Source organism: Stegodyphus dumicola, chromosome 9 (genome assembly GCF_044657685.1).
Source record: "Stegodyphus dumicola isolate Sdum_Otavi_A_Nest chromosome 9, ASM4465768v1".
NCBI lineage: Eukaryota > Metazoa > Arthropoda > Arachnida > Araneae > Eresidae > Stegodyphus > Stegodyphus dumicola.
This window is the reverse complement of record NC_140776.1, coordinates 157,082,635-157,099,753: the sequence shown is the minus strand read 5'-3', so window position 1 is coordinate 157,099,753 and position 17,119 is coordinate 157,082,635. Positions and strand designations below refer to the sequence as shown.

Here is a 17,119-nt window from a genome sequence, read left to right as displayed (position 1 = left end):
GGCGTTTCTCTTTTCAAACTGTTGCCACCAAATATTACAGCCCTGCATTAAATATAAAGAAATTAAATAATGAAGAATCTGCACGAATGTATGTATGTTTCTCGCAATGTGAAAAAATAAAGATACCCAGATACATCAAATTCTGAATAACACAGTTCTCCACTGGAATATGCGCAATTGGAAGGCCAAATTCGGAATGTGGAATTAGTTTTATTACCTGTTTCATAGTTTCTAAAACTTTAACGAATTTTTAATTAACAAACTCAATGATTTCAAAGCGAACAATGGCGAAACTCTACGAGGTTAAAAAAACCCTTTTTATCTCTAGCGCGCGCAACTCTTTATCGGAACTTCTAAAGATAGGCTCATTTTAAAATTATTTTGCGACATTGCAGTTGAACTCAAATTTATGGTTTAGGGGCAAAGAATATGATATTTAATAAATAAAGGTAACACACGAAACATTAATAAAACGCCCCTTTGGACGTAAGTTAAAATCTGAAACTTTTCAGTTTTTTTTTTTTTTTTGGTCCAAAGGGCTTTGTTCCTGTAGGCCTAATGTCTTCGTTTTGCGATTTTGCGTCGAACCACTATAAATGGCGTATCACCTTTCAGATTGTTGCCACCAAATGTTACAGTCCTACATTATATTTTGAGAAATTAAATAATGTAGAATCGGCATAAATATATGTATGTTTCTCGCATTGTGATAAAACAACGGTACCTACAGCCATCCAACTTTGAATGACGTAATCCTCCTACGAATATGGGTATGTGGAAGACCCAATCTGAAATTTGGAATTTGTTTCATTATCGATTTCTTATTTTGTAAAACTTTAACGAATTTTTTATTAACAAACTCAACGATTTCAAAGCAAGCAATGGCAACACTGTACGAAAAAAAAAATTATTATCTCCAGCGCGCTAGACTGTGTATTGGAAATTTTAAAGGTATGTTGTTTTTAAATAATTTGCGATATTTCTGTTGAATTGAATTTTATGGTTTAAATGCGAAGAACATGATATTTAATAAATAAAGCTAACACACAAAACGTTAAAAAAACGCCCATTCAGGAGTAATATAAATTTTGAAAATTTTCAGAATTTTTTTTTCTTCGAATTATGCAATAAATGTTAGCTTGTTTTGTAACCACAAGAAATGCTTTTTGGTAAATTAATGAGATTTAAGAAAAGGAAATTTTACACCCTTCTTACGTTCTCTGTCTTCTTACAGGATAAGTCGCTTAGATTCAGCTTGAGTCTCAAATTGAGACTCAAGCTGAATCTAAATACAACTAATCAAGCTGAATACAACTAAAAAAAAATAATAACTAAGAAATAATAAATTTTGAAAATGAAAAGTATTGCTCAGCCAACCAAAGTCAAGTGTCATAATTTGTGGAAGGTACAGTTAATCCATATAACAAAGTACGTATTTTATTGTATTTGGAAGATCTTTCATAAATCTTAACCAATTTTACGACATAATAGATGTCAAAGATATTATCAAATCGAACATTTTTTTATCAACACAACTATACGAGAAAGACAGTAATGCTTTAAATTATAATAATACCACAGTGCCATTAATTAGATAATAGTTAAGCTAAGGAGTCTGCTTTCAAATTAGAATTTAAATAACCTTAAAACTTCCCATTTAATTCAGTTTATTCAATTAGGAGTATGTAATCATTTAACAGATTCTTACCATTTATAAGAATATTTATCTCCCTTCCCGCGAAAACGAATATTCACGAAATTATTACCCCAAACAGATGTCTAATGGCATTACTGCACTTTAGTGCATTTTTACGTTTTATTACGTAATTATGTAATGTCTAGCGTATTTTGCAATCATCCAAAGTATCCAGACTCTTGGTAGACGTTACGCGAATTATTGCTAAGTAACAATTGAAACTTGCGAAATGTGTAAAAGACTTTTGTTTAAAACTAAAAGAACCAAAGGCACAATTTGAGTTTACAATTTAGCCGACCACTTGTGACAAGATAACTTAAATACCATAGGTCGAATATAAAAATTTTGATTCAAATAAAGCAGTAGCCAAAGTCTATATAGATCAGTTAACGCGAAGTTGGCTCAAAAAATTAATCGACTTCGATATCAATGATCGGGAGTTGTAATGCAAGGCCGAAGCCTGGAAATCTTAGCTAGCAACTTAGGAACGTGGCCTCGAGAGGCAGACCACGCTCCTTATTACAATCTAAAAACATCACAAGAAACACTACCGAACTAATTTTCATTCCGATGGGAAAGCGGAAGGGAAAAGTGACAGTAAAGATTCTTGTTGTCTCGTCCACGCAATTCATGGAAGAAAGGTTGAAAGAGCCTCAAGGAGGTTGGATTTCTACTTCCACCCTAGTTTTGAGGAAGGGCATCCCGGGGTCCGAGGGTTTCCCTCTCCTCTCCCCTTCCACCAAACCACACAAGAGGATTTTCGGCTCGGCATATATTTAGAGTGCCCCCCTGCCGCAAAGACACTATACATTTATAGACATCTATGCCTTCTTCGGTATTCGAACCCGGGCCCTTCGGTACCGCAATAGGCTCCCCTATTATTTATGGTACCTAATTTATACTAAGGATCACGCGTACCTCAATGGCATGCTTCATGTAAACTTTAACTATCATGATAACGTATATTGTATAGATGTATATATGAATATGAGTGAGAGTATGTATACTTTTATTTGTTTCGGAATATATATGTATGTAAGTGTGTATATGTTACGGTGAAACACCGAAATCTGGAGAATGTTGACTTTCACCGGTGAATGTCAACATTCACATAGTCGCTTGGTGTATGTTGGAACTATTTTCCAAATACTCTTATTTCTGACTTAAACCGGTGAATGTCGACATTCACCATGTACTAATGGTGAATGTTGAACATATAAGAATATTATATTTTCTTCTCCGTAATTCGGTCGCGAAAAAACGCACTTGAGACTGAAATTAAGAAGTTAATATAAGAACTTAAAACACACAGTACGTTCAAAATGAGAAAGGAAAATAATAGAAGTTATAAACTTTCCAAATTATGTGATTCAAATCTTATTTATTGCAACAACTTAAACTATTATGACACTTTGAATTGCACAAGAGGCCCTTGCTTTTACAACTGCATTTATTTGTGGAACACTTCCTTTTGCAATGGCAGCGTGTACATATACTCCGCTCTTTTCGACCTACACCAGAGCATGTCTGTGATTGTCGACATACACCGGTGAGGGTCCGAATGTACAAGAATGTAAAGAAATATTCGATCTTTCACCAACGTATTTGGTGAATGTTGACATTCTCCGGTGAAAGTCGACATTCTCCAATTTCGGTCTTTCACGGTAACATATGTTATCTGTATCTGAGTTGGTATTTATATGTATATATATATATATATTGATAGTACGCTTCTTCAAGTGCCTTATATGCACATGTATATTTCTTTGTACATTATTGTACTCTTTATCAAGTGCCTTGTATGCACATGTATATTTCTTTTTTGCGTTTTACAAATGTCGTCTGCTCAGCCGGGGCTGCCCAGGGCTGCGGCCTGGCAGCTAGTGGTGAACTCCCTCTGAGTTGGTAACCAATTCTGCATAGATATATCTATACCTGGGTCGGAAGCCAACTAAGCGGTTTACTTTCCTAACCACTATACCGTTTGGATGGCAACAATAAAGATTCTAAACATAAAATAACTGCTTAATTAACATAAAGAAACATTATCAATGCAAAACTATTGAGTAAATGAATAATGGCTAATCCAACTGTGGACGAGAGTATAAGGCAACGGAAAATAGTATGTCAACTCGAATTCGGGCCCACCAGCGGCCGAGCGGTAAAGTCGCTGAACACTGGTAGTTCGGTCCGAGGTTCGAATCCCGCGAACGGGCTGGCTGCATGGGCGTTTTCGTGGTTTTCCCCATGTGTAAATAAATACGTAAATGTGTATACGAGCCACTTTCCCTTAGAAAGTCCTCCACGAAAGGCATCCCTCCCTTTAGGCAGATAGCCCTCGAGGCTTTGCCATAATAACACACACACACACACACACACAACTCAAATTCGAAACCTGGCGAAGTTTCTGGCTGCATAGACGTAAAATGTGAATACGAGCCCCTTTCCATTGCAGATTTCTTCCACAATGTCATCCCTTTCCAGTGTAATAATAAAGTAAACAGTCTTAGCATATTTTTCTATAATATAGTAATAAATCGAAATAAGTATTGCTTACCGAGATTTCATAATTCGTGCGTAATACAAGCTTTATAATAATTCCATGTAAATTTTATGCTTAAAATGCCTCGTGTAGTTTTTTAATGATAACTATGAAACTAAATTATCAGCTCTAATTTCTTACACATTTTTTTTCTCAATTAATCAACTGTGCTTTTAAATTTAACAACGGCACAAATTCTCGGTATTAGAGGTATACGATATACATTGCGAGGTAATTCAAACTTTTCTGGGTTTGCAAACAAATTTTTTCTTGTCTGGCGTTGGAGTGTCATTCAGTCTCACACGAACATTCATGTTTTTTAGAATTTTGGATAGGAAAAAATGTTTCAGAAAATAATAAATATTTTATGACTGAATTTGTGACCTTTTTTAAAAACAACTTCGAATTGTCGAAAAATATCAGAATTCTTCTGTTTATTCTGCACATGATTAGAGAAACAATTTGCATATTTATCAAAATAGCACCGCTAAACAAGAATTAATAACTTACATTGATTAGGAAATTCACAAAAATTCTCAATTTCTGCCTCAAGTTAAAAATGCTAAAATTTTCAAATATAGGATCTGTCAGAAATACGTTGTTTTATCTTCCTGGTATTTAGCTCAACTGAAATCATACATCGAAAAAAAGAGTATAACAAATTGAAATATTACTAAGGAAAATATATTGTTAAATCCTCTTTCTCTAACAAGCACCAGATCCATTCTTAATAAGAGCTATAAATCCTTTATTTTTCATATGATCATTTCCTGCTACGGATCATTAACGGTTACATATCAGCGACTCAAAACTCTCGAATCAAGTTCTTCGTTTGATTTCTGGTATTTAAAATCTATTCTTATAAATATGAAACTCTTTTGTAACGGAAACAAGTCGGAATCGATCATTCAAGGAAAAGATGTTCTTTTGTAAGATAATTTTTGAGAGCTCTTGGATAATTTTAGTACTTTGTAGTGCTTTCGAAGCGTGACTTAAAATGTTTTGTCTAAGGTTTCGGGTATGGGAGAATGGGAGGAGTGGAATTCAAAGTGAATGACTTTTATGGTCTCCGTGGATCCGTTGCTGATTCCCACAACCGTATCGAAATAAAGACTTTTATTGTATGGAATTGAAATTTCTCATGCAGTGTATACATCAAACACTAACCAAAAGTATATGATTCTGTTTATATATTATAAACATGTAGAGACATAAGGCTATTTCGAAGCAGGAGAGATGAAAAATGAGCAATGCTCTCGCTGAGAATCAAACCACGGACCTCTCGAATACGCACCATGAAGACGTGCTAAGAAGGTGGGAGAAATACCTTATACACTCCCCCTCTTAAAGGGCGATTGGGGATTAGGGAATCGAATCGCCACATCCTGGTGGTGAGGAATCATCATCCACCACCTTTTTTAGTTCGGGCGCCACTGTAGAGACATTAGGTATTTTTTGAAAGCAGGAGAAATGAATAATGAACAATGCCGTAGCCAGGACTCGAACCTGGATCTCTCGAATGAGCATCGAGTGTGCTGACCATTGCACTACGATGGCATGCTAAGAGGATGGGAGAAATACCTTATAAACATAATATCTCAGTAACTTTTATTTCCTTGTACGAAGTAAAGTCCGTTGTGAAAAATTTAGGTATCGTTTTTCAAACGAAATATTCATTTTAACCGTTCCCATTTGGATGATTTTTTTTGGCATGTTGTCTGCACGTACAGAAAGAATAAATAACTGTTTTTCCGAAATGGATTACAAAATGTATTTAAAGTGGATTCAAAAGGGATTTTTTTCGTTAGGTCTGTACTTACGTAGATACATACGTATATATGTACGTATCTACATACGTATATATGTACGTATACGTATATACATACGTATATATGTACGTATGTATGAATGTATGTATGTATCTCGGATAGCTTAAAATCTATTATCCATGGAACGTTGAAATTTTATGTATGGGACTGCTGTAGCACCCATTTGTGCACCTTTTCAATCATACTCCGCAGAACCAAAGATGTATATTTATACATATTTATACCTACTTCCTTTATTCAGCTTAAACATTCTTACCTGGTCATTGTTTTCGCAATTTTTGGTCGTATATTCCAATTACAGAAGTATTTTAAATGACGAAAATATTTATGTTTTGACAACGTCAGATGTAAGAAAAGAATTTAATTTTCGGCAAATAAACGAAATATAAATTTTTAATGCTGTCTCTCTATTCCTTTACTTATGTTAGAAAAAGTTTTATAATCGTTATGAAAAAATAAAGTTAGAAGAAATTTGACTCCCATACAAAAATTGACCGGTATCTGTAATTTCAAAATTTGGAATTTTTAATGTCGTTTTCGATTTGCCTTGAGAGCTCGGTTAATTATGTTGAATAAGTTTAAGTGAAGCGCAACAAAAAATCTGTATAACTTAGTAGGTCTTACAAGGAAGTCACGTGGTGTTCATATGAGATATGTTTCATTATTGAAATTTTTTACTATACGCTCAAATTATTATACGTATAGTGAACAGATACACTTTAATTTTGTTGTAGAAAGTGTATTGGTAATTCATAATTGAAATATCTTAAATAATTGATTACGGTAAAATTAAATACAGTAAAAATACTTTAATGCTGTTAGTTACTGTAATCAGTTTGACTTTAACAACTACATTCTGTTGTTAAAAGGTAATTGCAATGTTAGTGTTATTATTGAAATATATGTTTATGACGTCTTAATGTAAAGGCATAATAATAACAAGTAGATATGGTATAGAATTTAGTAGTACATGTTATGTCGTAGTAGTATAGTAACTTCTTGCAACTGTTAACTCTATCTGAACGTACTGCCAGAGTAAAGTTTTCGCATCAATTCTTATATTTATGAAAATTATTACTTTATGTAACAATTTTTAATAATTTATAACAGATTATGTATTAATGATACTTTTAATAGCTAGCAGATATAAAAATCCTTTACCGAAATGCAAATGGGTACAAAGATAAACATCTTAGGTTTGGTGTATTTGGTGTATTTAATTATGGCAAAGCACACTAGGGCTATCTGCCTAAGAGGAGGGATGCCTTTCGTGGAGGACTTTCTAAGGGAAACTGGCTCGTATACACGTTACACATGGGGAAAACCACGAAAACACCCATGCAGCCAGCCCGTTTGCGGGATTTGAACCTTGGACCGAACTACCAGTGTTCAGCGACTTTACCGCTCGGCCGCTGGTGGGCCGAACATCTTAGGAATAACAGCTTTCTGGTGGGAGTTCATTACACTGTCTTTCAACTGAAAACTCACATGCCATTGGAACTTAAACTAGTTTGTACTCTGGTGATGGTGGGCGGAAGGAATAGAAGATGCAGAAAAGTATTAATATAAAAGTAACATTTTAATGTTTAAAAAATAACTCTTAAATATAATGTAGCTTTCAAGTTCAAACGCTAAATAATACGTTCATTATATAATATTACAATAACTTTGCATGTCGGATTTGTCTTAGCACCCGAGGTTGTGAATTAATTCCTATAAAATAATTAAATTGAAAAGCAATTTAAATAAAAATATGTGTGAAGAAAGAAGAAAGCCACTTAATTCTATCGATCTCTGAGCTGCAATATTTTAACATTAATATAATTTAATGATATCATTTCAAATATTATTTATAAAAATTTGAATTTATTGTAGATGGGTTTTATTTGTATTAGCAGGTTACAGTTTGAGAATTTCATAATTTTCATTTTATGCTTAAAGAATTCAGAGCAAAGAGTTTGAGAGATGAATTATTGAAACCTTAAAAATGAATTATTTAATTCTTTATTTCAGATCAAAGTCTTCTCAAACAAGGTACATAATAAGCGTTCTTTCGTTTTTGTAATGCTCTCTTTCAAGTGATTTTAAACAGAAAATGCGAATGAAGTATTCCACTGCATTTTCCCCCCTGGCGATTGTTTCAGTTTGGTTTGGTTTGGCTTATGTAATTATAAAAAAGCCTCAAGGGCTGTTTACATAAGGAGAAGAATGCCTTCGTGGAGGACTTTCCAGGGGAAATCGGCTCGTATAGCAATTGTTTTAAAACAAACATAAAATTTTGCGTGCGTGCCTACTTATATGCAAATCCTATGAAGCGTATAAGCTTATAGTTAAAATATTATCTTTAAATTTATGCATTCATAAGCATAAATTTAAAGATAATATTTTCTTGGACTTTGATGATATTTTTCTTGGACTTTGATTCGAAATCGCAATGAATTTCTTGGACTTTGAAAGTTGCTAAAAAAAGAAATGTTTTTGAAATGTCGAGCTTTTCATAATAGTAATGCATTTCAATAATTTTTACCTATTTGTTTCTTGCCAGTGTTCGAATCATGTGTAATTACTCGTTTGAAATAAATATGTAGTAAAGACGATTTTGAAAATAATAATGCCAACAGGGAAGTGAAAAAGAGAAAACAGTTTTAAAAATTATTCTGTATTTAAAGAATAAAACTTATGTAGAAAGAATGTATTGATTATACGAGGGTTGGAACTTTAATAGTGGCAACACCGCTGAAAAAAGGCTATGCAACAAAACCAAAGAATATTGCGTATACCACACGTAAACTACATACCTACCTTACCTCTCACCAAAAAAACTCGTCTTGCCTACGTAACGCGCATGTGGAGTGACGCGAAGAACGAATCCTTGTATTAGCTCGCGGTCTAAAGTAAGTGTTGTCAGGATGTTTTCAAAACAGGAACAACGATGTTGGATAAAAATTGAATGTGCCAGAGGTCGTACAGCACGACAGTGTCATCAAGGGCTTCAAGAGGCTTGCGGGGAATCTGCATTGGCTTACAGAACCGTAGCAAGATGGGTGAAAGCATTCAATGAAGGACGCCAAAACGTGGCAGACATGCTGCGGCCAGGTCGTCCGAGTGTCAGCGATGCAGACGGGCAAGCTGTTGCCGCACTAATGGACAGTGATCGCCGCCAAACGATTCGTCAGCTGGCCGGACAAACAGGATTAGCGCATACGACTGTACTGCACATTCTGATGGAACGTCTGTCCATGAGAAAAATTGCTTCACGATGGGTTCCACATCAATTGACGGAAATCGATACGATCCTGTCCGAACCCACCTGGAGCGCTATGAGCGCGAAGGAGATGCTTTTTTACGCCGTATCATTACGCTGGATGAGACTTGGGCCCGATCGTACCAGCCAGAACTGAAACGCCAATCAAACGAATGGCGTCATCACGGGTCACCACGACGTTCGAAATTTCGTCAGAACCCCAGCAATGTGAAAGTTATGGTGATTCTCCTTTATGATTGTGATGGTGTCATCCTAACACATACCGTTCCCCCACAGCAAACCGTCACTGCGCAGTATTACTGCTCATTTTTGGAGCACATTCTCCGACCAGCTTTGAGAACAAAACGGCCACACTTTCTGCAGAACGCTCCTCTCATTGCGCCGCATGCAGCGCAAGCTGTGACTGATTTGTTCGAGCGATGGGGCTGGGAAGTGCTTTACCATCCACCATACTTCCCAAATCTAAGCCCTTGTGACTATGACTTAATTCCTAAGATGAAAAAACCACTTCGTGGCACTCGCTTCCAAACTGTTCCTGAGACTCTTGCGGCAGTAGACCGGTCCATTCAAACTATCAACAAAACAGGCGCTGCTACAGGTATTCTGCGACTTCCACATCGTTGGAAACGGGTTGTACACAATGCTGGCGACTATATTGAAGGATTGTAAAACATGGTGACATGAATCATTTTTGAATTCCTTGTAAATAAATAGTTGCCACTATTAAAGTTCCAACCCTCGTAATAATAAGCACTTTGTAAGGATTATGTTAATTTTATTAACAGTTAAATTTTAAGTTAAAGTTCCTTTTCTGTCAAATTCTTAACTTCAACTTACTACTTCCGGCCAGAACGTAGTTTTGGAATTTTTCTGAATACATAATGAGAAAGAGCGGTATTTAACCGCGAAGTTCTTTGGTCTTAGCGAGAGAGAATCAGAGTTTCTGATTTACGCGCGTCTGCCTTTTGTTACTCTCTCTCTCAAAGCTGTTATTACGCTCGGCCGTAATCAGGCCCTTGCTAAGCTTCGTAGTCAAATAGAGTTATGGGGCCAACTAGTCCAGAATATTGATAGCTTCGGCCATATTTCTTTAGTTAATCTTAGTTTTAGTTTAATTCTTAGTCGCTTAAGTGCAAGCCCAAGTGTCGGCTTTGATTGTACACTCCGAGACGGAGTTTTGTTAAATCTTATTGGAATAATAACGGGTTAGTTACCCTTCCATCTTGTTGTTACTTGTCGCACGAACTTAAGCGATTATTCGCTAAATAGTTCTTAAGATTCGTCACTTTCTACAGTAACTGAGAATTTCTAAGTGAAAATCTGACAACTTTATTGTTACAACATCGAGAGATAACATAAAGTCTCATATTTAGTGTATTATCGTACTTCGAGTATCCCACATCAGATCAAATATCATGCTCTGGGAGTAGGCGGTGTCACACCATTTTCGCAAATAATGATGTAAAACATTGTAAAACTGAATAAGTGTATGTTTTTTTAATTAAATTTCATATTGTACATTTAGCATCTTCTTACCTTCAGATGCAAATGGAATAATTAAACCACTGAAGTAAAATTTTTTTCTGCTCTCTTTTTACGCCGTTAACAAGGAAATTCTTCTTAAAATAAACAAATTCTAAGCAATAAATATGATTACAAATTATTTTTTATTTCCCCACCCGTTGCGCCACACAAGCAATTAAATTCAGTCCGACAAAAATTCGAGGTTTTAATAACTAACCATACTTGTTAATCAGAAACTGATGTGTGATCTTTATGAAACTTTGTGATCTCAATATCTCTCTCGATAGACTAGAACTAGAAGAGAAACACGCTAATGTGACAATCAAAATCGTAAAAACAACCTTGTATTTAGCGTAGGTATAATGAAACACTCAATCGATTTCGAGGGCAGCTAAAGGTCCCTCCTCATCAGGAGAAAGAAAAACCTAGAAAGAAGAAATTAAAGGAGAAGGAGTCTAAGAAACACGTGGTCCTTATCAGAACTGCACGTGGTTATAACTGGATTTTTAATCAGAGTTGCACTGGCCGCCTACTTTTACTGAGCCAGGCTATCTGATCAAGCATAAAGGACAAGAAAAATTAGCGAAGCTAAAATAGGGAGCGAGGGGCAAATGCACCTTCACGCTCAAAATCTGAACTTCAAATAATGGAAAGCAACCACTGAACGAATTTTTATACCCTCTGGTAGTACCAAACGCGAGGAGGTAACGCCATCTATCGGCAAAAATAACTGAATTAAGATAGTAGAATTTTAAAGGCATTAGGAAGGACTGGATTGGACTTCAAATCATTAACTAAAACTGCTAAATCTTTGTGAATGTAAAAAGCCTCAAGAAAATCCAATTCACCTATGGAAGAAGCCTTTTGGATAATTTTTGCAGACCCAAAGTCAAAATTACGGTTAAATGTCCAACTATGATACGCTATTGAAGAATTGTTAATTTCGCCTTTTCTGATATAAGATCTCTTTCTTTCTAATTTCGCCTTTTCTGACATCTCTCTCGATCTCGATTTCTCGATCTCGATCGCGATATCTGTGAAAACTGAAAACCAGAAACCTAATGAATATGAATTCACTTTATAGCCAAAAATGGCCTGATATAACACCAAAATGAAGAAAAGAGAGAAACAAGGCAAAAAACGCAAAAATGACTATTATGAAATAAGACGAAGTAGAAAGAAAACATACAACCGCAAACACGGACAAATCACGCTCACATATCACACACACACATACATAGTGCACACGCACAAAAAAAAAGAATCCCCTAGTTTTGAATCCTGATCCTAAAGTTCACTTGCAATTTCAAAATCCTCTCTGATACCAGCAGTTGGTCCACATGATTCCAGAAGATGCACATTACCACCTATTACATTACAAGTTTAAAAACATGGACTGTCCTGGACCTCAGATCTTGACAGATATTGTGGGAAGTGGCTATGTGCCGTAACAAGCTGACTGAAGTAACTAAGCGTAGTGTAAGAACTCTTGCTTTGTAAGGAATTACCGCATTCCCCTAAGCTGTGAGCTGTAAGTTTAAGCTGTGAGTGTATTCAGCAAGCCTTCAAGACTCAGACTTCGGAAAGTTTTATTATTCAGATAGTGGCAAAGAGCACCAGGGCTGTCTACCTTAGAGGAGAGATGCCTTCGTAAAGGACGCTTAAACATTTTATGAGAAACTGTCTCATAGTCACGTTATAGTACATTGGGAAAACCATCAACACTGCCATGCAGTCAGGTCGCTTGCAGAGGCTTGAACCTAGGTCGAATTGCAGGTAATTGGGATATCTGTGGTTCATCCTCAGGGATTGTACTGTTGTCTTTTATAAGCTGATGTTTAATGTCTTTTGATCCAAAATTCGTAATGCTGTCTGCAATTTTATCTCCCGAATTTTAGCAATGAATTGCGTATCACTATTATTAGCGGTATGTCTCTGTGCGAGTTTTATTCTAGATAAAATTATAATTTTAATACCATTTCAGAAGCTATCTAAAACAAAGTAAAACAATCAGTAGACTCAAATATGTGAAATAAAAGCATAACAGCCGTTGTCATGTTTGCGCCATTATCATAACTTCCGTATTATATTACAGTTAACTTCTTCCTGACTAACATGGCTTCGAATTGACCCGTTGTGTTAAATTAAGTTAAGGTAGAACTGTTAAAATTTTACTATCACAAATGATCAGTTGAAAACAAAACTGATGTAGCATTTATTACAGGGGTCGCCAAAGTGGGGTTCGCGAGCCTGATACGGCTCTCGCAGTCAATTTGTGTGGCTCGTGTGTATAAAATATATGTATGAAATATGTTAAACTAAAACTATTCAGTGTTCAAAAAGAAGTAATTAATTAGTTTAGACTTTTTTTACAAAGTTATCAGGGATTTCGATTTATTTAAAATCTCCTCCACTACTTTTATAATGATGAAAATATGAACTTGTGGCTTTTAGAAAATCTAGATGCGGCTCTCGAACATTCCTGAATTCAAACTTCCTGACGCGAAGTTTGGCCAACCCTAGCATATACAGTTACAGTTACATAGGGATAGGACGAAAATGTTGTCAGATGGGCGGCTGGTCTGGCGACGTTTCGCGATTTATCGCCAAATTTGGTGCCACAAATTAATCGCCACAACCATTGCCAGCTTGGCGCTATATCGTTAATATGGGGAGATAGTCATATACCTCAATGTTAGATGACCTTGCCCTTGCAATTTTCTTTCTTCTGCGGAGCTTCGGATTCTTGAGATCTTTCATGCTACATTATACAAACGATACTACAATTTATTTATGTAATTTAACTGATATTATATAAATTAATATAATCAAATGGAATATTATATACATACAATATTCCATTTGTATGATAGAATGCAAATTATTGTAAGGTAGTTCTCCCTTCTTCTTAACGTGCCTTCCTAGTGTAGTGGTCTGCACGCTCGGCGCGTATTCGAGAGGTCCGTGGTTCAATTACCGGTGAGGGCATTGATCATTTCTCATCTCTCCTGCTTCCAAATAACCTGATGTCTCTACACTGGCGCCCAATCTAAAAAGGGTGGTGGATCACCACCAGGATTTGGCGACTGGGTCTCCTAATCCCCATTCGCCCTTTAAAAGTGGCAATATATAAGGTATCCGTGGTTCGATTCCCGGCGAGGGCTTTGCTCATTTTTCATCTCTCCTGCTTCCAAATAACCTAATATCACTACACTGGCGTCCGAATTAAAAAGGGTGGTGAATGATGATTTTCCACATACAGGATTTGGCGATTGGGTCTCCTAAACCCCATGCGGCCTTTAAAAGGGGGGATATATAAGGTATTTCTCGATCCTTCTTAGCCCACCAGCAGAAGAGTGGTAAAGTCGCTGAACACTGGTAGTTCGGTCCGAGGTTCGAATCACGTGAACGGGCTGGCTGCATGGGGTTTTCGTGTTTTTCCCCGTGTGCAATGTGTATACGAGCCAGTTTACCTTAGAAAGTCCTCCACGAAGGCATCCCTTCCCTTAGGCAGATAGCCCTAGTGTGCTTTGTCATAATTAATAAATCAAACCCTCCTTCTTAGCATGCCTTTGTAGTGTAGTAGTCAGCACGCTGGGCGAGTATTCCAGAGGTTTGTGGTTCGATTCCCGGCGAAGGCGTTGCTCATTTTTCATTACTCCTGCTTCCAAAAAATGCCTAATGTAATAACATTATAATAAATTCAAAAAATATAGAATTGCTGATAACATTAAATATAAAAATTTCTTTGTAGTGCGTAAATTTTGATTTTAAAGAGACCAGACACAAGTTCTTTTTATTATCTTTACTACTGTTGCCGCAGTTATAAGCGACGTTTTGAATTACTAAAATGAAGTACTAAAAAAGGTTTAGATTTATATTGCTAAATATCGGATTTCATTTGTAATTCTTTCTGGCATATCTCACACGTATAAGTACTAAAAATTTGCATACCGACATTTAAAGAATTATTGTAGTGAGTTTGCAGCTTATCATAGATGAGTCGATTTGCATTCTGTTGCACTCTCTTTCTATACATATCTTTTCTATCTTCACATCAAATCTTCTTTATCTTCAGTTTTAGTTATATGGGCATTATCGTTAAATCCTTAATCATTTTCGTTACTGATGACCTAAATAACGCTGTTATTTTTTAATATGTTTGCCTTAATGACAGGCCATCAGAAAATGACGGGAAGTATAGTTACATGAATTGCTTTAATTATATCATAGTATTCTTACGACTTGGATTTCGCACTGTTAAATTCTTGAAAGTTCTCTGCTAGATGGAGCAAAAATGTAATGGGACTGCGGAAGATATATTACATCATTTACATAAAATGCTTGAAACATATTTATATCTTATAGCATGTAGTTAAGTACTTTTTGTGGTTTAAATTAGTATCGTTTAAGAAAAATGAAGAAATTTCTATAAAAACCTATAAAAAACATCTACAATTAGATGACTGCTCGTGTTTCTTCTGTTCTCAAGTTACGTAAATCTAAAGAAGTGTGCTAAATTTGGTTAAACTTCGTTCTCCGTTGGCAGGCTACATTGATCTTTCCTCTCTTATAATATTCACATACATTAATATCTGAATTGTGCCACCTTTAGCATTTCAGAATGATTTTATTTTCTATGTTTTTCTTTATATGGTTATTCGCAATGGAGTGATTGATATGAGGACAAGAGCATAAATGCATTAATAAAAACTGAAATGCAGTAAGGGTCAGAAATCATAAAAGCCTAATGAAATATATGACCGCTGAGAGAAAGTAAAGAAAGCACTTTCATAAGAATGGCCTTCAGAGTAAAAGAATGACACATTAGACATAATGTTTTAGCTTCTGTTTGTCTAGACATCGCTGGATGTTGTCTTAAATAACAAAATGCCGAAACCATGGGAGACATTTTTTCTAGGAAACAAGACAGTCAAGATTTATAATCCCATGGAATCATAATCTATAAAGGAGTATTCATAATGTGACACAAATACCATGCATGCTGTTACGTGTGTAGAATTAGTAATTTCGCTGCTCGTCAGTGACTTTTGTGTGCCAATTCAAGAGACAAAGATAACGGCTTCGAAACTGATATCTAGTCTAGGAATTGTATAGGAAACTATCTAGGAAAGTCTAGGAAACTGTTTGGGAAATCAGACAATCAAGATTTATAATCCCATGGAATCATACTCTATAATGGAGTATTCATAATGTGACACAAATACCATGAACGCTGTGACGTGTGTAGAATTAGTAATTTCGCTGCTCGTCAGTGACTTTTGTGTGCCAATTCAAGAGACAGCTTCGAAACTGATATCTAGTCTAGGAATTGTCTAGGAAACTGTATAGAAAACTATCTAGGAAATTCTAGGAAGTGTCTAGGAAACTGTCTAGCAAAGTCTACGAAACTGTCTAGGAAATCAGACAATCAAGATTTATAATCCCATGGAGTCATAATCTATAATGGAGTATTCATAATGTGACACAAATACCATGCAAGCTGTGACGTGTGTAGAATTAGTAATTTCGCTGCTCGTCAGTGACTTTTGTGTGCCAATTCAAGAGACAGCTTCGAAACTGATATCTAGTCTAGGACGTCTAGGAAACTGTATAGGAAACTATCTAGGAAAGTCTAGGAAACTGTCTAGGAAATGTCTAGGAAACTGTCTAGCAAAGTCTACGAAACTGTCTAGGAAATCAGACAATCAAGATTTATAATCCCATGGAGTCATAATCTATAATGGAGTATTCATAATGTGACACAAATACCATGCAAGCTGTGACGTGTGTAGAATTAGTAATTTCGCTGCTCGTCAGTGACTTTTGTGTGCCAATTCAAGAGACAGCTTCGAAACTGATATCTAGTCTAGGACGTCTAGGAAACTGTATAGGAAACTATCTAGGAAAGTCTAGGAAACTGCCTAGGAAATGTCTAGGAAACTGTCTAGGAAAGTCTACGAAACTGTCTAGGAAATCAGACAATCAAGATTTATAATCCCACGGAGTCATAATCTATAATGGAGTATTCATAATGTTACACAAATACCATTCAAGCTGTGACGTGTGTAGAATTAGTAATTTCGCTGCTCGTCAGTGACTTTTGTGTGCCAATTCAAGAGACAGCTTCGAAACTGATATCTAGTCTAGGAATTGTCTAGGAAACTGTATAGAAAACTATCTAGGAAATTCTAGGAAGTGTCTAGGAAACTGTCTAGCAAAGTCTACGAAACTGTCTAGGAAATCAGACAATCAAGATTTAT

The 17,119-nt window shown here is 35.8% G+C and overlaps 1 protein-coding gene and 1 non-coding gene across 2 annotated transcripts in view; one reads left to right on the top strand and one right to left on the bottom strand.

Moving 5' to 3' along the window:
* The window catches only part of LOC118183954 (heparan sulfate glucosamine 3-O-sulfotransferase 1-like), a 522,588-nt gene that overhangs the window by 152,920 nt on the left and 352,549 nt on the right, over positions 1-17,119 (top strand). The gene's annotated exons all lie outside the window — the stretch shown is intronic.
* TRNAE-CUC (transfer RNA glutamic acid (anticodon CUC)) lies at positions 5,724-5,795 on the bottom strand. Its single transcript has one exon. It is a non-coding gene; the product is annotated as a tRNA-Glu (tRNA).